This window comes from Podarcis tiliguerta (assembly GCF_965153285.1).
Source record: "Podarcis tiliguerta genome assembly, chromosome: 10".
NCBI lineage: Eukaryota > Metazoa > Chordata > Lepidosauria > Squamata > Lacertidae > Podarcis > Podarcis tiliguerta.
The window spans coordinates 49814928-49837206 of record NC_139543.1 but is presented as its reverse complement, the minus strand read 5'-3'; the positions used below and the strand labels follow the sequence as shown (position 1 = coordinate 49837206).

Here is a 22279-nt window from a genome sequence, read left to right as displayed (position 1 = left end):
AATATGTATCATGGGAAAGAGCTGTTGAAATGAAAAGGGTGGTGTCCCGTTTTATCCATTTTGTCTTGTCTGAGCTGCATCCCATTCTCATCTAGGCAACCTGTAAAACCATAGAGACAATACAAATTATATGCAATAATGTTTTATCAGAAAGAGTCATTTTACTAGTTGGTCAACTTTACGAAAAGCTATTCTGTCCACCACTGTGCTCTTGTATGCTTCCATTCATTTCAGTAAAATATAATGTTTATGGAGTAAGGAGGGGGGGAAACGAGCAGTAGTGAATGCCACTCATATTAGTTTGAGTGATTTCTGTTCCTGACGTCAGACAAACATGCAGATTGTGGCAATTTCCACTCCCATTTCTGAAGAAGTTTTCTGACATGGCAGAGAAATGAAAACGGTTGGAACTCAGCTCTGCTTCACAGATTGAACTTTGTCCCTTGGTAGCTACACCATGGGATAACTAACATTTGCCTATAGCCAGATGGCTTCAATTTATATTCTCAGGACTCTGGGCTTTCTTGGAAGCAAATAAGTGGTTTCTTTTGCAATGGCAGATATGTTGCCTGAATGACATCTTCGTTGCCATTATGAACCTTCCCCTGCAATGTATAGCCTCGCGGGATGAGGGTCAACATCAAGGCCCACAGAACATTTGCTGTAGAAAATGTGTCAGAATCCTTTGCGAGGCGCTGACATTCTTATGAGGTGGCTCCTCATAAACCAATGTGGAGAGGCTTCCCAGAGAGTAGGAGGATTGGAAAAACACCACTCTGGACAGCAGCAGCAAGGCTAAAGACAGTGATTAAAAAGGTACCGGGATAAGTGACAAACAGGGATTGTCAGGGATAAGTAATAATCATCCAGGAGGTATCTGCCGTTTTCCTTTAGAGTAACCTGGGGGACATATGGCAGCTACCCAAGAGTAAAACAAATTTACCTTGTGATAAATGCTTTGTACCTATAATGTATTTCCCAGTCCTCAGATTCAAAGAGCTCCCCCCCCCCCTTTCAGTCTGGTTGTGCATTTAGAGAGTGTTTATTTTTGCAAAAAGCTATTATCAACCAGCTGCTCATAAACTCTCCTCTGCAATGCAAGAATCTTTGTGCTGCGTAAGTGCCTTGCCTCTCTAAGTGCATATTCCACTGGTTCGAATTAACTGCTAACTCTTTATGATTATGGCTATCATTCATCTCCAGCAATTTCAGTCAGGTTTAGACTTAGCCGTGGTGACATCATCCTGCTAAGAAAGAAGCCTGAAGGGGCTTACTGTCCTCAAGGCAAGGCTGGACCTGTGCTGGATCCGTCTTCCTGCTATCTTTCAGGGTATATGAGATGTGCAAAGCGGAGCACCTCCCCTGCCTTCCTGAAAGTCATGTTGCTTTTAAATTATGCATCCCATTCAGATCATGCGCCTCTTGGGGACTTGGGTGTTACATCTAACTAAGTAGCTGCCCCATTTGCAAATGTACCAAAATGGATTTACCATCTAACCCAATAAAATTTGCACAGGGCATTCTTTATGTCTAGAGATATCTCCCCTTTAACATCTGCGACCCATTAAGACGTGTTTCTCCTGGCTCTTGAATAAACAAAAGCCATATGAATGGTGTGTGTGTGTGTGTGTGTGTGTGTGTGTGTCCCTGCTGCCTCCTGCCACTCTCTCTCTCTGGACCTACCTTATATTATCCTTGATATACAGGTTTTGGGAACCACAACTATTTGAGAGTAAAAACAAACACAAAACCACACAAATGGATTGCAGACAGCAAGACATAGTGACACATTTATTGATTGAAGGAGTTGTAAGGGACATGACCAGTGCCCAGTCTTGTTGGGAATCTAAGGCGAGATACCCACACAGCAGAAGTTGCCCCAAGTTCCAGTCACCACACAAAGGCAGTTTAGGGTCCAAAATAGTTTACTGCTGTAGAAGATTAGGCTTCAGTAATGCAGTTCCAGATGTTCATATATGCACACAGTTTGTAGGCTTTGCAGCTACAGATATCATAGAATCATAGAATCATAGAGTTGGAAGAGACCACAAGGGCCATCGAGTCCAACCCCCTGCCAAGCAGGAAACACCATCAGAGCACTCCTGACATATGGTTGTCAAGCCTCATATATACAAAACACAAAGCATTCCTGTTGCCCCAGCAATTCAAGATGTAACACAGACTGACTCATGGACAGACAGACTCACTGACTGATGCCAAATACACAGACCCAGACCCCAGCACAATAAGCTGATGTGTATTAAACACATATAGATGGCACTGGGCTGTTGCCCTAGCAACTGGCTTGGCTGACTTTGCACCTGTTGGCTTATCTCATACATTCAGTGATTTGCACTCATGAAGGAAATCAACCCCTTCTTCCATGTCCAGTTCCTCCAACAAGTTTCTGAAGTCTGAGATGGACCAGGGTGGGGATGCTTTAGACTTATGCCTTACTTACAACCCCAGCAGTGTGTGTAGTTCATTGCACAGGTACCTGAAGCAGGATCCCCCCCCCCCGGTCACTTCCAGACTGTTACTATTTGGTGGGAGGAATTCAGTTGCATACCAGCAAGCAGGTCTGTGCTAATAAAGTGTTCTGGTGCGCTGGTGAAAACAACATCAACCAGCCTTTGGCAGTAAGGAAAGTGATGGGGAGATGTGTGAAAGTGTGAGATAACAATCAATTGTCAGAAAGTCATGTAACTTCCATATAAACAAATCAGGATGGATTGGCGCTCCCAGACAGGGATCCCAGACTCTGAGCTTTCATTTTCTTAAAAAGTAAACCTAGCCCTCCTAAAAGAAACAGCCAGAGAAAAGAGTGTCATATATTAACATTAAAGATAATATTAATCCCAGAATTGCAATTATTTGAAACTATTAAGAATAGGTGAAATATGTGCAAGCTGCCTGTAATCTCTGGTGAGAATATAGAGGGAGCAAAAAAGTACTCAGAGAATGGGAGAATTCCATCAGCAAGAACTGATGGAGGTCAATGTTAATGTAAGCACTAAATTTATTCTGCTCATATTTAATGTTAAAATACATTTGTTGCATTCTTATGTATTTTGCATTTTTAGAACATTTTAAAAGTGCCTTTCTGCATGCTTAAAGGCATACAGTGCCCACCAGTGAAACTTTCTTTTAAAAAGCACGGCAGAGGTGATGTGTATGTCGTTCTTTGAAACTTTCCTTCTACTGTAGGGGTGGGGGACTGGTGGCTCTTCAGACGTTGCTGGATTCCAACTCCCATCAGCCCAAACCAGCATGGGAATGATAGGAGTTTTAGTCCCCACAACACCTGGAGGGCCACAGCTTCCCCACCCCTCTTTTTAGGGCTCTGCTCTGCTACCACTTTCCCCTTTCCCAATGTAAGGCTTTTTGCTGGTTTGCTCTACTTACCTGTGGGCAAGGTAGAGAGACTAGCGTAGCAAGAAAGGCAGAGAGCAGCAGAGGAAAGAGGCAAACTCTGTTCAAGAAGGGGCACCTCTCCTCTGATTCAAATAATCACCCCATACTGTGCATGCGAAGACAGGCTCCAGTGGACTGAGAAGACCAGACCAATAATGGCTCCAACAGTCAAGAAGGCAGTTTCTGCATGTGCTATGGAAGGAAGTGAGGGGCAGATGAGGCTCGTCAACATGGGAAGGGAGCCCATCTAGGAAAAGGAAAAATCTGATCCTAAACCTCCACTGCTCTGCAGGATATCTTTGGGAGAAGAAAAGGCTATGGAGTACACCCTAGACAAATCTGGAGTAGAGTCTCTAATACAGTTGAATGGTGCCTCGAACGCCTCCTTCCAGCAACTCCTGCAGTCAAGCTGGTGCCAAATGTATTGCTCTGCTTTCCTTTGGACCACATCAGTGAGGCCAAGAGGGGAGTTTTGTTGTCAGGGCAGTCCAGGACTTCCATACACACTGCCCAAGCTTGTGCCCCGGGAAGGTCACTTGAGTGTTGCTAACCCAGTGGTTTGACAGAGGCACACTCCATTGTCTCTCAAGACAGACGGATGCCAATAAACAGCCACTATCCCTCAGTCAAAACCGTTTCTCCAGACCTACGCACAATACACAGCAGACTTCCTCTTCATACCTAAACTTGCTCCAAGCTACCATTGCCACATGAGGGGAAAAAGTCTTCGTAATCTCCTGCCCTATCTTAGAGAATAACAAGCTGCTGCAAGCAAAATGAACAGAGCACAAGCTGTTTGCTGTCCTAGATGATGACTGCAGATTCCAAGGGTTTCTAGGCCCCTCCTGTTGTTCTTTCTTCTTCTTCTTCTTCTTCTTCTTCTTCTTCTTCTTCTTCTTCTTCTTCTCTGGACTGGAATTTTAATGGTTCTGATAAGAGAGAAACGCCACCTTTCATCAGATGGTTTGTGGTGTTTATTTTAGCTCTTCGCTTCCTTCCCAGCAATTGCTTCTGCACACAACCCTGCGCTATCAGTTGAAGACAGGCAACCTTTTCAGCCATCCTCACCAAAGCACTTGAACCATCCATTACCCCGAACCTGTTTGCGATAATAATAAATAAATGAATTATCAGCAGTGGTAGCCCCAGGGGGGAAATCTGGGCAGGGGCCACAGAAGGGTCAAAGAGAAATAACAGTGTGTGTTAATGACAAGAGTTCAGAATTTGGGGGGTGGGAGTGGAAGAACAAGCTCCTTCTTTTTTGGGGGGGAGCCTGCCCCCCTGTCCCTCCTATGGTTATCAGCCGCACTTGCATGGGATGTCAGCAAAGGAAGTGAGGCTTCACCCATGCTTCGGTCTGGACTTGAAAAATGAAAAGAATGAAAGGTCAATTGAAAGATCAAATGACACAGCAATCCTGAGCAAGGAGAGCTATCATAGTTGGGGCACTGCAGGGGTTAAAGATATGGAAGGCCAGCTTCCTGGTTCAAGTCTATCTTCAGCCACCAACCCACTGGGGCTGACATCCCTGGTCGCATGAGAGGAGGAATCCACATCACAGCTCCTCCTTGAACTTCCTATTTTTCTGTTAGCTATTGGCACAGCAAAAAGCAGTCTTCCCACCAGATACAAATTGGGAGAGTGCTGCTGCTTTCAGGCCCAGCTTGTGGGCTTTTAGGAAGGTTACAGTTTGGAGAGTCAGTGTGGAGGATACCCATCAATCCCTTCCAAACCTGTGGTCCTTGTGTGTGTGAGGTTAGAATCTATAAGAGGAAACCTGTTGAACCTGTTAGATGAGTTCCTCTGTTAAGGTAATGGCTTCATCTGGCCAGTTCAGCACCACCATTTACATGTCCAAAGGGTGAGTCCTGGGTGGGCCTTTTTGCTACCTTACCTGGCAGGATTCTACATCATCCTAGGAGTAAGAACAGGCCAAGTGGGGCTGTCTGTGTGCGAGTTTAGGCCAGAAGATGGAAGCACAGAGGCTTATTTTGCTCTATGCTGGATGCAAAACTATGATTTGGGGATCTCCCACAGAACCTAATGGGGAGGCAAGATCTGTGGAGTGTTCCAATCTTTTCCCCAAATTTAAAGTATATTTACAGAAATATTGCAAAATTAATGAATGTTAGAAGAATATTGGAATGAAGTTATATGATTTTAGCAGAAGTGTTATTAAGAACTATATGAATATTAATTGTTAATGCGCTAAAGTGGAAAATTTAAAGTTAAATTGTGTTAGGATAAATTATAGAACAAAAATTGAAGAAGAGGGAAAGGATTTGTTGAACCAGCTAATTTGAACTAGAATACAAAAAAGGGAGGTGCGAGGAAGTCGAGGAAACAAGCAAATGAAAGATAGAGATATGAAACTTGGATGTGTGTTTAAATGTTTTTGTTTTTTCTTGTTGTATTGTTGTATTGTATCTTTTTTATTTTTGATGTATTGTCTGATGAATTTGTGTATTGTTTTTCTCTACCTTTTTTCTTTTTATAACTATAAAACATCTAATAAATATTATTTTTTTTAAAAAAAGATCTGTGGAGTGTTAATGATGTGAGCCATTCCTTCCTATGCTCAAGTGTAAATAAAAGCACATATCCAGACCATCATTCCAAGGAAATGGAACCCTGGGTAAGTGCTGGAACCCCGGAGTCTCTGACTTCTCAGAGACATACAACAATAGGAATAAACATATTGCTGATATTCAGGGTGGAAGATCTTTTCTCCCTCATACCTGCAATGCTTCTCCAGTAGGGTTCCAGGTGCAACAAGCCCTGGGAAATCTCATATTGCATGTGCTGTTGTTATCTCAAGCCGTACGGGGAATGTGCATAAAGAGGCACCAGCGTGCATCTTCAAACAGCCCTTTCACTCCCCAGCAATGTACGATGTGTATTTCTTTTTCATGGCAGCAAATAAATCTTTGCTTTACTATGTTGTGCCAGCAAACAATCTTCCCTCGTTGAATCATTTGCCTGCCTGCTGCTGTGCAAAGATGCAAACAGATGTCACACACTTCGATGTTCAAAGAGCAGCCCCAGCCATCCTTGATGGGGAGCCTACCTGGCCGAAGGTTACATGATACAGCACTAAAAGTTCTGGAATGCCGGTGGAGAAATCACGCTGGTTACAGAATCATAGGTGCTAAGAAAGAAAGAAAAAGCTTTCCTAATTGTTTTTCCTTGGCAAATCTTGCCCCTTGCTCTGGAAAAAGGATTTGGTTCATTTTAAGTAGTTTTCCAGAGTGGCCTTTGGATGTTTTTTTTAAAAAAAATATATGGTAGACTGGAAGTTTTTAACGATGGGCTATTTATGCCTTTCTGTAACCCAAGCAAAATTGGTCTTGTTTTGTTAGTAGGGAAAAACACCCTTCAGTCAGAGCACTTATGGTCAATGGTCCAAAAACTCTTCTAAGTTACTGCTGTTCTGGAACCTTATTTACCTCATGGATCAACTGAGTGCAGTAGCAGCCGTGGATTAAAGGCTCAGGGTCCCATGTCCTCCCTTCAGAAGCATGTGTGTGGCTTTTGTTGAAATCAATGGAAGCACTGTTTATGCATCCAAAAGCCAAATTTGGCTCCGGGTTTTTATAGTTTCCCCATAGAGCTCAAATTGATTCCAGCGTAATAGCTATTTCTTTACTATGCAGACTACTCCATGCATCAGAAGGCTGGCTGGAGCCTTCACAACTTGATGGTAGCTTCAGGGACCGTGTGTATTCTGATGAGCTTTTCCAGTCCAGCCTAATCCTCTTCAACTGCCTCCAACTTTCTCTTCTTGTTGTTCCTTTCACTGTTTATAGGGTTGAGAGCAGATTTCAGTGGAGGAGTGTATTTCCAGGGGCATATTTTCACCACAAACAGGTAATTCTCTTTCCCCAAGAAACCCTGGGAATGATAGCTCAGGGCAGGTGTGCCAATTCTATTGGGCCGAGATAACTTTGAACACCCATAGTATTTGTTGGCAGGGGGCTGGGCCTGAGGAGAGAAGGTGCTGCTACTGCCCCACACATGCCTGCATCTCCCTTACTACTGCTCAGCTGTCTCCTCCTCAGAGACACGCCACCTTCCTTCCCTCCTCAGTCTGGACATGGTCATGGAGGCCTCCTCCTGATGATGCGATCGTTGCATGTGTGGCATCACACATGTGTGCTGATGGACAACTTGCTACTCTCTTTCTTAAGGTTAGAATAATAGAATCGTAGAGTTGTGTAGAGTTGGAAGGGACCACAAGGATCATCTAGTCCAATTCCCTGCAATGCAGAAATCTTTCACCCGATGTTGGGCTCGAACCCATGACCCTGTGATTAACAGTCTCATGCTCTACCAACGGAGCTAATTGGAATCGAACCAGTTCTTTAAACTGGATTTGGACCAGAAAGCCCATAAAAGTGAAGACCGTCCTCTGCACAATCAGCAACACCTGGTCAATATTCCACAATTGTCAAGGCAAGTTGTAGTACTGCCCTTAGTGAGCACTAAAAATGATCTTCTGGAAAATGCTCATTTTAAAATTCAAGTGAAAGGAGTTCTGATAAAGCTCCAAGGAGTATCCAATCAATTAAAGAGCCTCAAAAGAGAAATGGAAAACCACATACTTCCAAAGCTTTTAGGGCTGTTTCCAATTCAAAACACTGGTTAGTTCTTGCAACATGGAAGTTTCACCTTAATTGCCTTTAGGGATTAATTGGACCAGATCAAGACAGAAGTTTGATGTTACGCATTCTTAAAATGCAAGGGAGCAAAAGATGAAAAGCAGCATGGCCGTGGATTTCAGGACATCTTGAGAAGATGCAAAGAAACTGTCATAAACATTTGTCAAAATCCAAGAAAACCAAACCAAGATGGTAGATTAGCAGTGAAAGCATTCAGCCATGAACTCACAGCCATTCAGTCCATCAGACCCTATGCCCAAGCTGCATGTCAGCCTCCCTGCTCTACAGTACGCAAGGGAAATGGTTGCATAGTCCATAACTGGGATGAGTTTCCATTGATGGAGACCTAGTCCACACATAATACATGATTGCTGTTCTTGATGCACTACTAGTCCACTGAAAACCATTGTGTTGAAGTGATACTTGGGTACCTTCACATATGCCAGGTTGCTGCAGCCATCAAATAATGCCCCCCAGTTGTTATGGGCCACAGCTATCATCACCCCTGACCATTGGCCATGATGGCTAGTGCTGCTCGGAGTGATAGTCCTAAACAGTTGGAGAGCACCAAGTTGGGAAAGGCTAGCATGGAGCTTTGTTGCTATGACTACCATAGGCCACAATATTTTGCGGGGACATCTAATGATGCTTTATGAATGTTTGCAAGATGCCTTTAGCTAAGAACGAGCAGTGTGCAGCTAAAGAAATCATGACAACAATAGTCTTAAACCATTGTTTTGGCTTATTTTTAAATTGTTGTAAAGATTTTGTCTTGTTGCTAGGCAACAGCTCCTGCTGAGGACCATGAGACAAAGGAGTAGAGCAGGAGTAGCCAACATATTGCTCTTCAGATGTTGAACTCTCAACTCCCATCATCCCCAGCACAAGTGCCCAAAGATTAGGAAAGATGAGAATTGAACTGGATTTATTTATTTTTATCACCCCTTATATAGCCAGTTGATCACTGAGCTCTGCAGGTGAGGGACCTCCAGAAACCAGACCTTTAGTGTTGTGACACCTACCCTTTGGGATTCCCTCTTGTTAAATATTAGACAGGCACTGTCTCTTGGCTCATCCACACATCTGCATGCCAAGGAAGCACAGGTTGCAGCAGTTTCCCACTTATTCTGCACTTTCTAGGCAAAGCTTTCCCCAGAAAACCTGCTCTTTAGCACTAAACCAGAGTGGACAGTGACCTGCAGAATTGCCATTTGCTAAACCACAGCTTTTCTTGGAGAAAAGTGTCGGGGCAAGTGGAGGTGTGGCTAAGCCCGCCATTTTCTTTTTGGTGCCAACTAAAGACCTTCCTCTTCCACCAAGCCTTTCAGATAGAGATCTTTCCTAGCATGCATGTTGTTTGGATTGTTTTCCACATGCTTTTTGTGTTTGCTTTACCATTTGTCATTTGCCACCCTGGGCTCCTTTGGGGGAAAAGGCAGGGTATAAAGTAAAGAAAAGTGAACAAGACCTAACTTGCTTTTTATAATAAAAATGTGCTCCTTTGTTTTAACGCCACCTGAGTGCTTCTGCACAAGACCTTCTAGTTTGAATTCTGAAAGGGGAAATAAGAGGAGATTATTTTCTTGGAGTTAGGGTGGAATCCTGGCTTGAGATATGGCCTGGAAACTTTTGCCCATTTTTCGAACAGACCTAGGAATTCTGGTTTTCTGCTCAACTAGGCCGCCTCTTCCATGGCACCTCGTTTGTTCACTGAAAAACATTGCTCAAAAACCCAAATCTGACTCATATGTTTGCTGCTTGGCAGCGTGAGTATAATAACTCTCCACTGTGTGGAAGCCTCCTTTATGCCACAGGCAGTAAATAAATACAGGAGATGCAAACCATACTTACATAAACTAATACCACTTGTAAAAATATGAAGCGATTTAGCATACAAGCGATTTAGCATACAAAGTGCAACTGTTGAGAGGGAGGTCGAGATGAACAACGCCATTGTAATAAGGCTCCCTTTTCCTTTACCAGGGAAGATATTGCCACAACTTGCAGCACTCAGCAGACAGCAGTAGCACATCCAAGTGCCAGCATGCTACTATCCCAAAAGGACACTCTGCCTTTCAGACAGCAGAACTGTTCTAAATAGAAGCAATTCTGCTGTACAAGGTGGGGTCTGGGGTTCTGAGGAGGTCCACACATACCCTCCAACATACCCACATCACGGAGCCCAAAAGATGCACTTTTCTTGGGGCTGTGCTCGCAAGTTGGGGGGGTGGGGAGAGATCTTGGCATGAAATCACACAAGATCACAGCACTCAAAATGGCTGGTATGCTCTTGCAAGAGAAAATGGAATGTCCCGTTTTTCCCGGGACTCTTGTGGGGTATGCTACTGGATGGATCTACGTCATAGGTAGTCCTCCAGATGTTGCTGGACTACAGCTCCCATCAACAACAGTGAGCACAGCTGGTGGTCAAGAATGATGGGAGTTGCAGTCCAGCAACATCTAGAGAGACCGGGTCGACTATCTCTGTCCTGTGTTCTTCTAGAAAGTCAGCACAACTCTTTGCATGACTTCCCTGCCATTTTGAGGGGAATTTTCTTGGCAAATGGCACAGCCAGAGGGTTTTCTCTCACTCTCTGGGGGTTAGAATGCCTGTTTGTTTGTTTGTTTGTTTGTTTGTTTACTTGCATAATGAATGAATTGAAGAAGAAGAAGAAGAAGAAGAAGAAGAAGAAGAAGAAGAAGAAGAAGGAGGAGGAGGAGGAGGAGTAGTAGTAGTTTGGATTTGATATCCCGCCTTTCACTCCCTTTAAGGAGTCTCAAAGTGGCTAACATTCTCCTTTCCCTTCTTCCCCCACAACAAACACTCTGTGAGGTCAGTGAGGCTGAGAGACTTCAGAGAAGTGTGACTAACCCAAGGTCACCCAGCAGCTGCACGTGGAGGAGCGGAGACGCGAACCCGGTTCCCCAGATTACGAGACTACCGCTCTTAACCACTACACTACACTGGCTCTCTACTAATAGCATTTATATCCCACCTTTTTCTCCAAGGAGCTCAAGGTGGCATGCGTGGCTTCCCCCTTCCCCCATTCAATCCCCATAACTACCCTGTGAGGTAGGTTGGGCTGAGAAGCAGTGACTGTGAGAGCTTCATGGCCGATTAGGGCCATGGACCCTGGTCTCCCAGGTCCTAGTCTGACACTCTAAACAACCACACCACCCTGGCGCTCATTTCATTTCATTTCTTATTCTTGAAGTCAGAATTTAGGTTGAGAGAAAAAAATGGAGGGGTGTGTGATGCGAGAAACCAAAACAGCAGCAGCCTTTCCCCGTATTTGGTGCTGGCTCCAAGAGCCAGATGGCTGACCTTGGCAGAAGGCACATGTGTGCACCTTGTGTTTCCTTTGCAGCCGCTCCCACAGGTTCTGTTGAGTCAAGGCAGGTAGGATGGGTGGTGGCTGGCAACTTGGCAACTTGGCAGCGGCATCCGTGAGAACTTCTTCAGCACCTCCTGCCCTCCACTGCTCTGATATTTTACTGTGCAGTAGTGGAACAAGAAAGGGTTCCAGTCCTCCTGGAGTCTACCATCCCCATACCACCTCCCTCTAGTCTCCCCGGGTACCAAGAGAGTAACCACCATTCCTCCAAAGCAAGCTCGTTTGTTCCTCCTGGGTTATTGCCAGGCTACCAGTCAGACTCTGCTGCTGCTTGCCTATTCTTGCTCCAGACTGCCTGTTTACTCCTTCCTTTCCTCCCTCCTCTCCCCTCCTTAGTTTCTCCACCTAACTTTGAGCCTACCAGCTTGCCTTCCCTGTGGCTTACCTGAATCATTGCTCCTGCTAACACCCCACCTTCAGATGGACTTCCCTCAGGAGCCGGTGATGGCCATCAACCTAGATGGCTTTAAAAGAGGATGAGACAAATTCATGGAGGAGAGGGCTATTGAAGACTACCAACCATGGTGGTTATGTGCTGCCTGCACAGCTGAGGCAGCAATGCTTCTGAACACCAGCTGCTGGAAACCACAGGAGGGGAGAGTGCTCTTGTGCCAGAGTCCCACTTGTGGGTTTACCACAGGGTCCTGGTTGGCCACGGCAAGAACAGGATAACTAGACTAGATGGGCCAATGGGCTGATGCAGCAGGCTCTTCCTATGTTCTTAGGTTCTGAGCTCATAACCTCGGCCCAGTATACCTGAAGGAGCATCTCCACCCCCACCATTCTACCCAGACACTGAGATCCAGCGCCAAGGGCCTTCTGGAGATTCCCTCATTGCGAGAAGCCAAATTACAGGGAAACAGGCAGAGGGCCTTCTCGGTAGTGGCTCCCATCAGATGTCAAAGAGATAAACATCTACCTGACGTTTAGAAGGCATCTGAAGGCAGCCCTGTTTAGGGAAGTTTTTAATGACTGATGTTTTAATGTATTTTTAATCTCAGTTGGAAGCTGCCCAAAGTAGCTGGGGAAACACAGCCAGATGGGCGGGGTACAAATAATAATAAATTATTATTATTATTATTATTATTATTATTATTATTATTATTACCTGACTTACCATTGCTTCTGCATCCAACTGTCCCTTGTATGGATGGGCTCCCAGTCTTACTTCCAATTTGGGTCCCCAAACTGATTCCTGGATGCTCCATTTCTTAGGGCCTTGGAAGCCACAAGTTCCGCAGTGTCATACTTATTGTCGAGGAGATGAAAAATCTCCCGCAGCAAAGACAATCTACATATCTGTCATGCAAGGAAAAAGCAGATGTTATGCTTCAGTTATATTTTTCTGCTGTTGAAGAACAGACTACATGGGGAATTAACATGCCCAGTCCCTGCACAAGAAGGGAATAACCATAGCCACATAAGCCTGGGCATCAGCAGCAAGTGCCAACTTTCCATGGTTCTGGTGGCATCCCTACGTCAACAATTAGGCATTTCCTTTGTGTGATTTTAGGATAAAACATTCATTTTGAAAGCTTTTGCTTTGCTAGGGAGAGGGAGGGAGGGAGGGAGGGAGGGAAAGCCAAGGAAACCTATAAAATGAGCCATCTGAGGAACAAAGACAGCCAACATCCACTGCAATATCCTTAATGGCACTTCCATGTGCTTCTTGAAGGAAAATATGGAGCAGGAAGCAATGTAAATGAGAATTGACAGAAAAATGGTTTGACATCAAGTTCACGTTAAGCTAATGGATTGTAGCATCTCATAAATCCTCACAGTGGACCTGAACTGATTTATGATTTCTTGCTGAAACTGTGAAAGCATGGGATTTCAGATGGTTAGAATCAAAGGTGAGGCTTTTCTCTGATACCTTTGCTTTGATCCCCAAGGATGTGCTTGCTAATATGCCCCATTTTCCTGCTTCAGAATTCTATGGAGATATGGATGCAACGTGTAATGGTTCTAGCGATTACTCGTGCGTAAATCGGCGCAACACCTGGGTGGGTTGCCTGAGTGAACCCTTTCTGTCTGGACAGCCACTCGCCCGTGGCTGTCTCAATCGCTGGCAGAATCCGTCAGTGGGCGTTTCTTGAACTTCTTCCAGCATAAAAGTTCTTTGATGCCTAGTCGCCGCCTACTCTCCCTACGCGGAAGCCTTCTGCGCAGGGAGGGTGTGGGCATCGGAGGACCCGTGCCCTCCCCACTGGTCCCCGGCGAGGAGTCTTGGAGCCACCTCGCCGATTCCCCCATCTGCCCCCCTCCTCCACTGGTGCTACGCTGATTTCCTTCCCCAGAAGATGTGCTGCTTCTCTCCCTCCCGGGACGCTCTCCGGAATCCCTCTGGAGCCCTCCATCTCCTTCTGGCTCCGATGGCAGTTCTCTGACAGCACGGGTCCCCCTCTGTTCAAAAGGCCAACTGCAGTGGGGGAAAGATTATGCAGCCTTCAGAGGTGCATGCAGCTGGGACTGTGTGCGGTATGGTCTGTGCCATTCCAACCTAAATTATGCTGCCATAATAAAATGGTGCAAATAACTTCCGAGAGCTATGTTTTCCCATTGTGCAAAGGAGAAAAATGAATCTCTCTGTAGGTAGGGCATGGCCTACTTGTTGGCAAGAGACAATGGACACTAATGGCCCATTTGCTTGATCATGTTCTAAGACATTGTGGGACATGCTTTAGATCATACTAACTTTCCAGAGTGCAGGTGAAGTCGGTTTTATATGGCAAAGTTGATGGGCAGAAATGTTTCTTTTTCTTTTCTGCATTAGAGGGTCCTGAAGGAGACTGAAGACTAGCACTGCTTGCTGGTCTGCTTTGCCTACTTCGGCAGGTTATTGCAAAGATACTTTCTGTCTCTAGTGCTGCCTCATCGTAAGTAAAACTTGAAAAGTGCTCCCCATTTTGTGGAAATGAGGTAAGGTAAAGGTACCCCTGCCCGTACGGGCCAGTCTTGACAGACTCTAGGGTTGTGCGCTCATCTCACTCTAGAGGCCGGGAGCCAGCGCTGTCCGAAGACACTTCCGGGTCACGTTATGATTGAAGACCAACCTAGATATATCAGTTTGTGCTTTCTATCTTTCAACATCCAGGGTCCCTCCAGGTGTCCTTTTAAATCATGTGTTCATTATGCTCTGTGCTTAAGATGCTATTAGGACAGCCACATGCAACCCCACTTTCAGTTCTGTTTGTGTCTGCAGAAGTTTTGAGGCTTTCATACATCTTCCAGTTAATGCATATCTTGTAATTTCCTGCTGAAATCCCACAACTTTCCATACCACAATTGTTCAGGGATTTTATTTTTTTCTTTTGCCCTGTTTTGTTGTGCTATAGCCCTTCCGGACTGTAATAACGTAGCAACATTGGGGAAGCATCATGGAACAACCACTAAAGCAGAATAAACCCACAACTAATGCACTACAGTGGTGTCAAGGTGACTAAAAGCAATTGAAATAGCAATATCTCAAAGGTCTACTGGGTTCCCATTGCTTCTGCAGTTTTACAAGGTATTGGCAACAAATTTTCACGTGTTTTTCTCTGCAAGCGTGGGAACATCCAGTTTCATGGAAGGTGAAACTCACACAGCCCTTCACTTATGGGAAGAGGCAATGTAAGAGTTGCATGCAGAATATCCCATGCTTGGACCTTGGCATCCATTGATGGCATACAATAGGGTGCAAACAGGCCTGTGGAAAGCTGCTATGAGTCAGAACAGACCATGCTGGGTGAGATAGGCCAATGGCCTGATTCAGCACAAAGTAGCTTCCTATATTCATAATTCTTCACTTTGAAACGGTTTAAAGGAGAACTGAGCTCTCAGCTTTACCATGAAGCAGCCGTGGAGTCAGGTCTGCAGGTGAAAGGGGGAAAGGCGCTACAAGCCAAACGCTTCCACACAGACAATCATTCTCTCAATTACATGCTTTCTTATTTTTTTATATTTGTTTTATGATGTCAGGAGATTTCAATCAGGGCTGGGGAACCTGTGGCCCTCCAGATGCTGTTCTACTACAGCTCCCATCATCCCTGATCCTTGGCCATGCTGGCTGGGGCTGATGGGATTTGAAGTCCAACAGCATCTTGAGGGTTACATGTTCCTCACCCCACCCCACCCCGGTTCTAAATTGTAAATAGATTCAACATTTGCCCTGTGCAACCAGAGATTAAATAGGGTTGAAAAGAAAAACGTAAAAGAAGGAGACTTTAAATCTTTTTATACAAGCTCACATGTAACTGCCATGGGAGCAGAGATCTAGATCAGAGATTGTGGTGCTTGTGATATCCATAACCACTTTGGGTCAGCTCCTAAAATGAAAACAGCCACCGCTGTAAATGCAGTTGACTGCTGCAGGATGTTTACTTCTTTACACATTCTGCTACATCTTTCTTTCACCTTCTTTCTTTCTTTCTTTCTTTCTTTCTTTCTTTTCTCTCTCTCTCTCTCTCTCTTATTTAGAGGACAGTAGCAAGATACAAGAAGATCTCTCTGGGGTTGTATAGCTGGCTGGAGTGGATGATATTTTAGCAGAAGAACCAGATGTTACTTTGGAGCTTTGTGGCTTAGCATGGATATTTCATTTTATAAGAAGAAGCTATTTTTGTCATACCAAGCAAATGTAATGGCCCTAAACTTGGGAGATGGAGGGGGCGGCGGGAAGGCGGCTTCAATTTCTTTTTAATTCTGTATGTCTTGGCCTGTTGCATCAGGCTTGAAATACTGTAGGATCCTCAGATTGTTCCTCTCTATTGGCTGCCTTTTATTCTTTTGATGCTTTTCAAAGGGCGCATCTGTTAAAATAGGAGCCTTGTCCTAACGCAGCAACAATGAATGTAAGGATTATGTAGACGATAGCATATTAGTTCCTGTCACTGGATGATTCGAATATCCAGGTGTTTCCCTAATCTTTCCAAGGTTAGTTTTAAGTACTATAAAGCTACTTGGGACCACACAGCTAATATCTGGATAAGCTGCTCATTTCAGGTCCAATTTATCAATGCATCCAGCGTATACGTTCTACATGTGGTAGGTTGCAGGAATAACTGAACTTACTTTCCCCCTTGCAGCTCACTCTTAATGATGTTTCGTGGAAACAAATGCCCATGTGCATTCATTTGCATTGGACCACCTACCCACAACCCACCCATCACATGTGAGCACGAGGTGGGAAAATGAGTCACTCAAGTTGGTTCCTGGCTTCTCCTGCTGCATGTGGACACCAAGGAAAACAAAGGAGAAAGGAAGAACGAAGATAAAAGGAAGAGAGAAATATAAGAGAGGAAAGGGGGAAAGAGGAAAGAGATAAAAGGATTTCTGATTTTCTGTCTGTCAGTTACATATTTTAAAAAATCAAAATAGGATGACACCCAGCTGTTCTAGCTTCTGCTAACCAATACTTTCTTCATTCTTCAGACTCGGATATCTGAAATTCAATCATTTCCCTCAGATTTCTCTCTTAAGAACCGCCCAGCTCCTTGGGGAAAATTGTTCCCCGTTATTATTCTAATAAGCCTACAGAGTCAGGCCTCCATCCAAATAAGCCCAAATAGAGGGTGTCACTCAGTGGCTATCAGGGACCACCATGTTGCACCACAACATGCATCATAACGAACAGGCTTCAATATTAGTGTTAGGTCACTTCACAGTGTGCTCCTTAAACACCTCTAGGTACAGTGGTACCTCTGGTTAAGAACTTAATTCGTTCCGGAGTTCTGTTCTTAACCTGGAACTGTTCTTAACCTGAGGTACTACTTTAGCTAATGGGGCCTCCCGCTGCTGCCGCGCTGCCCCTGTGCAATTTCTGTTCTCATCCTGAGGTAAAGTTCTTAACCTGAGGTACTACTTCCGGGTTAGCGGAGTCTGTAACCTGAAGTGTTTGTAACCCGAGGTACCACTGTATTAGCAAAAGAGAGAAGGGGACAAATGAGAACAGATGTACACAGTCAAGCAGGGTGGGCTCCAGGTTTTGGGGGTCCCTTGTGCAAGATCTCCTCAAAGGGGTCCCCTCCACTAGCAGCCTCATCTCCTCCTCTACCCCAAATCCCTCTCAGAGGAAAAGGCGGGGCAGAAATAAATATAATGATAAAAGCTTGCCCTCTCTCATCTTCGACCTTATCTACACAAACACTCAGAGAGGGAACAGGAACCATGCTGCTCCATCTCCTCACTCCTATCTCTGCTTACATGCTCAGAGAGGACCGATGAACAGGCAGCAGCAAGGAGCAGCAGGGCCAGGAAGTCCTACGGGTTGACAGAAGGCCCCTTGGTATGACCTCAGCAGGTACCCGAGGATGCTGACATCTGATACCAGCTCTGCAGCCAAGATTTGTGGCTAGGGACCGATGGCAGGCCAAATAAATGAGACGAGTATTACAATACACAAGCCAGTCTACAGCTGGTTGGGTTTACTAAACCATTGTCTTGTATTTCCCTCATGCGCTCATGATGAGTGACCTTGATATGGCGTTCTTATAGAAGATAATTTTAACGGTTCTGTTTATTGCTGCTGATAAATGGAAAGGATATGTCCCTTAGGCAACTCGTTTAATCTTCTGGGTTAATTGAAACATCTGGTTAAAAATGTGTTTCTGGACTCTTCATTGCAAGGATCCCCATTTCTAAAGAGTTTAAGGCTCTCTAAGGTTCAGATTATTGGGTTATTAAATAAATCCCCAGTGCAAAGCAGACTTTTCCACTGACTCCTGACATGGCTCCTCATATTTATATCTGACATTTCATGCAAGCAGCCACCCCCTAATTATATTTGGACAGCATCTAGCTGAACAAGGCCCAGAGTTTGTAGTCTTGCAGGCACTACCACAGTATAAATGCTGACCATCCTCGTCACACAACTTTCCAGATTGTGCAACTTCCTACATAGGAAGGAGGATAATCCTTGATCCTGCACGCTATCATTTTCCTTTCAGGGGCTTTAGGAATAAGAACACCAGCAATTATCTTAGCAGCAAATACTATTAGTGGAAATGAAACTATGCAGTGCTTGGCTAAATCCAGCCACAGAGTTTGACTTGCTGACCTTCTGCTGCATCCAAATCTTGCGGATGATTTAAGTTAAGCCGCTTACACTAGCAGCTTCTTCCTATGGTTACAATTTTCTCTATTTCCAGTGCATCATATGCGTCCGCTGCAGCCCTGTCTGTTGGAAATATTAAGAGAAATGAATGGTTGCTCCTTCAGCCACCACGGGTAACTAAAGACTGGGGAGAAATTAGAATCAGTTTGCATTTAAAGGTGAACATACCTAATTCAGCAGGGTATGGGGTGCTAGGGGAGGGGTAGTATATCTGCTGGGGGACATGCCGTCCTCCTTCTGGGGTAGTTTGTCCACCTTTGGTACCCATCTTGCACTCAGCTCTCACCTTTGGCTCCTAGAAGCTGTCAGCATGCAACCCCAGGAAACAGCTACACCTGGCCAGCTAAACCAGGTGAGGGTGGCCGATGGGTCTCAAACCCTCGGTGAGTTACATAGGTGTAGCCAGGATTTACTGGGGGGCAGACTTTATGTTAGGAGGAGTAGAACCAAGTTATCTGTGACACAATACGTCAGTTAGTTAAGTATTTATATGTATTTACTTGATTTAGGGGAGGCAACTGCACACCCCTCCCTGCACCCCAGGGCTACCCCAATGGTAAGGACTCCCTCTGCATGTGAAGGCTCCGGCAGATGGAGTGGATGAGACCAACAGTGGGTCCAATGGCAGTTTCTGCACATGCTGTACAGGGAAGTGAGGGGCAGATGGGGTTCATCAACCTGGGAAGGTAGCCCATCTAGGAGAAGAAAAACTCTGATCCGAAACCTCCACTGCCTTGCAAGATGCCATCAGGCAAAGATAAGGCTAAGGAGTTAAACCTTACACAAATCCAGAGTGGAGTCCCTAGAATGGTTGGATGGCACCTTGTACACTTCCTTCCACCAGCTCCTGCAGCCAAGTTAGTGCCAAATGTATTGCTCCGCTTTCCTTTGGACCACATCAGTGAGGCCAAGAGGAGAGTCCTGTCATCTGAACAGCCCAGGACCTCCATATAAGATGCCCAGTCTTGTACCCGTAAAGGTCACTTTGGTGCTGCTAATGTAGCAGCTTGTCTTCATCCCTGGAGGTGCAGTCCATTGTCTCCTGAGACAGATGGATGCCAACAAAGTAATTCACATCTAAGAGGCCACTGGTTCCCCACCCTGCATGACAGACCGCTTTAGCTTGATTGTAAAGCGGCTACTTTGCTGGTGCTGGTTGCCCCATAGTTACATACTATGGGCAGTGTAGGAGTGGTAGTGCATACTAGGATAAATCTAATCCTGATTGATATATCCCCAGATAACCAGCTCAAGTTCCACTATGTCCTGATAACTTTGCCATTACTTTAGAACCCAGTACACGATAACGGGGTGGAATCCGTGTCATTCTGCAGCACTGTGGACTCAGAATGACTGCAACTCAGATTAAGTTAGGTGCCAGTTGTGCTGATTTCAATGGAACTTGAATTAGGGGTGCCATATTGCAAGAAGTGAAAATCCGGACACAAAAGTTGTTGAGCTACAGTACAAAATCTACACGCAGTATACCGGCTAGGTCTGGGAAATTCAGGATGTATGGCAACCCTGACTTGAATGCTTGTTTTACTTTTCCGGACCTGTTGAAATAAATGAGGCTCAGCACATCTAGCTTGGTCCCCAGGGCTACTATACAGTTTCAAATCTTTTCCTCATTGGGTAAAGATACTTAACTAATGAACTATCCGAGACCAATGACTCATTGACTCAGTGAAAGGAAAGCAGAGGTGGGTCCTGAAACTGCACTATATGAAAATGGAGGGATGTGGAAGAAAATCAAACAGAAAGAGGGTGGGGAGGACAAGCATTCCAAAGGCTTTGCTGGGAGTGCTTCCCCCTTCGTGAATGTGAAGCACAGCAGTGAACATGAAGGTACATTAAACACTTGAAGAGGAAACAGATGGATTTGCCTCGCCACAACCAGGCTGCCTCCTTTATTTTTTACAAAGTATGAATGTCAAAAGGAACTGCTAGGAACATTTGCATTGGGTTATACATTTATGTGCACAACCTCCCCTCCCCACACACCCACACCAGGATTCAAATAAAGATGTTAAAATCATGTTCAAGTAATGTTGGTAGTATAGCAACACACAAGAGTCTTTGGGGCTGATCTGCTTAGGGGTTGGTACACTTAATCTTTTAGAAGATGCTGATTTCTTTTTTTAATCCAATGTGGGCAGCACACCATGTGTTTTCCTGAGAAACACATTATGGTCCCTGTTCTTTTCATTTCTACAGTGCCTACTTACTCTCAATTATCTGTACATTTTTCTCCTTCATTTTTCCTGGGATAAAACTTACTAGTCTACATGTGGGAGCATTAATTGGCTGGTGAGCTCTGAACAGTTTCCATAGTTACAAGACCCACTGAGTCTTGATTGACAACCTAGGCAGATGAAATCATGGTTTATGTTTCCATATTTATCCGACGCCAGGAAGAAGCAATAGGAGATGGCCAACACCTCACCATCATGCCTTGTTTACATTTGTTCATTGCCTTTAGAGTGCACGTTTCGTCAAAAGAGCTCAGGGTAATAAATTAAAGTTGCTCCCCCTCCCCCCCTCCAATTTATTCTTGAAATAATTCTATGCAGTTGGTTAGACTAGGAGATAATGACTGGCCCAAGGCCACCCAATGAGGGGATTTGAACCTGCATTTCCACAGTCCTAAGCCAACACTCTGACCACTATACTATACTGGCATAGCTTCTAAAAGTATCAGATGTCTGGGACTCACAACAAATGTGTTCCTGTCCAGTGTTCTGGCCAGCAAGCCTGTTATGCCTTCTTTCGGGATATTCCATTCCACTCTCCCTCCGGCTTCTATCTTTCCATTTCTCTCTCCCCCTCACCCACCTTCACCCAACACCCAATGAACATACTTGGCTCTTACTGGGCTATTTGGGAGCTTATTGTGCTCCCTGATGTTCCCTCCTCTCCCCCTCCCCCGTATTTTTCTATTTTGGCAAATCCTGCAGAAATGTTCTACTTCTGCAAAAGCACAGGGCGGCTTCTGTTTCTAACTTTCATAAATACTTCTCTTGAGAGTGCATGACCTCCAGCAACCCACGCAGGCTTTTGGAGGGGCTATATCTGATTGCTGTTTTCCTTATTGTTTATCTGATTTCAATGCTTGTCACTTCCAATCACATAACAATCACCCATGAGACATCTGCAAATGTTTGTCTCCTTTGCTATGCTTTTATTGTACTTCAATTTGCATTTTTAAAAAACCATCTGCAAATCTTGATGTTCTTTCAAAGCCCACCTGCATCTCAGTAGCCCTGTTTTAACTGCACCTGAGTTCATTATTAGTTTGGCATCATCACATAAGGTGCACACATTGTTTGCTCCCCTCCAGCAAAGCACATTCTTATGTTCTTGTTTTGTAATACAGGCATCTAGTTGTTCTCAATTTAGTATTCCAAGTATTTCAGATTTCTAAAAGTGATTCTCCCACAACTATATCATGACCAATGGAGGAGTTGATGACACATTAAAATTTGTGAATATCTCCATTAAAGAAAACCATGCTAATCTTGACCCCCCAAAAAACATTCTCTTGCGCAAGCCTCTTTGAAATGAAGTGGAATTGTGCAAGATCATTTTTATTCGAGGACCAAGAAATGGCTCTGATGTGCAGAGGAAGAAATAGACCAGCTGGCTCCGCAGTTCAAACTGAAGCCAGATGCTAAGGATAAACAGAAAGGAAAGAGAAAAGCAGAAACTGTGTCCTCAAA

At 44.7% G+C, this 22279-nt stretch overlaps 1 long non-coding RNA gene across 1 annotated transcript in view; it reads left to right on the top strand.

Annotated features, from left to right (window-relative positions):
* The first annotated feature begins 426 nt into the window (after positions 1-426).
* Positions 427-22279, top strand: part of LOC310658393 — an 84071-nt gene continuing 62218 nt past the window's right edge. Inside the window, exon 1 of the long non-coding RNA XR_014502301.1 lies at positions 427-804. This is a non-coding gene — a long non-coding RNA (uncharacterized lncRNA). The remainder of the gene's footprint in view (positions 805-22279) is intronic.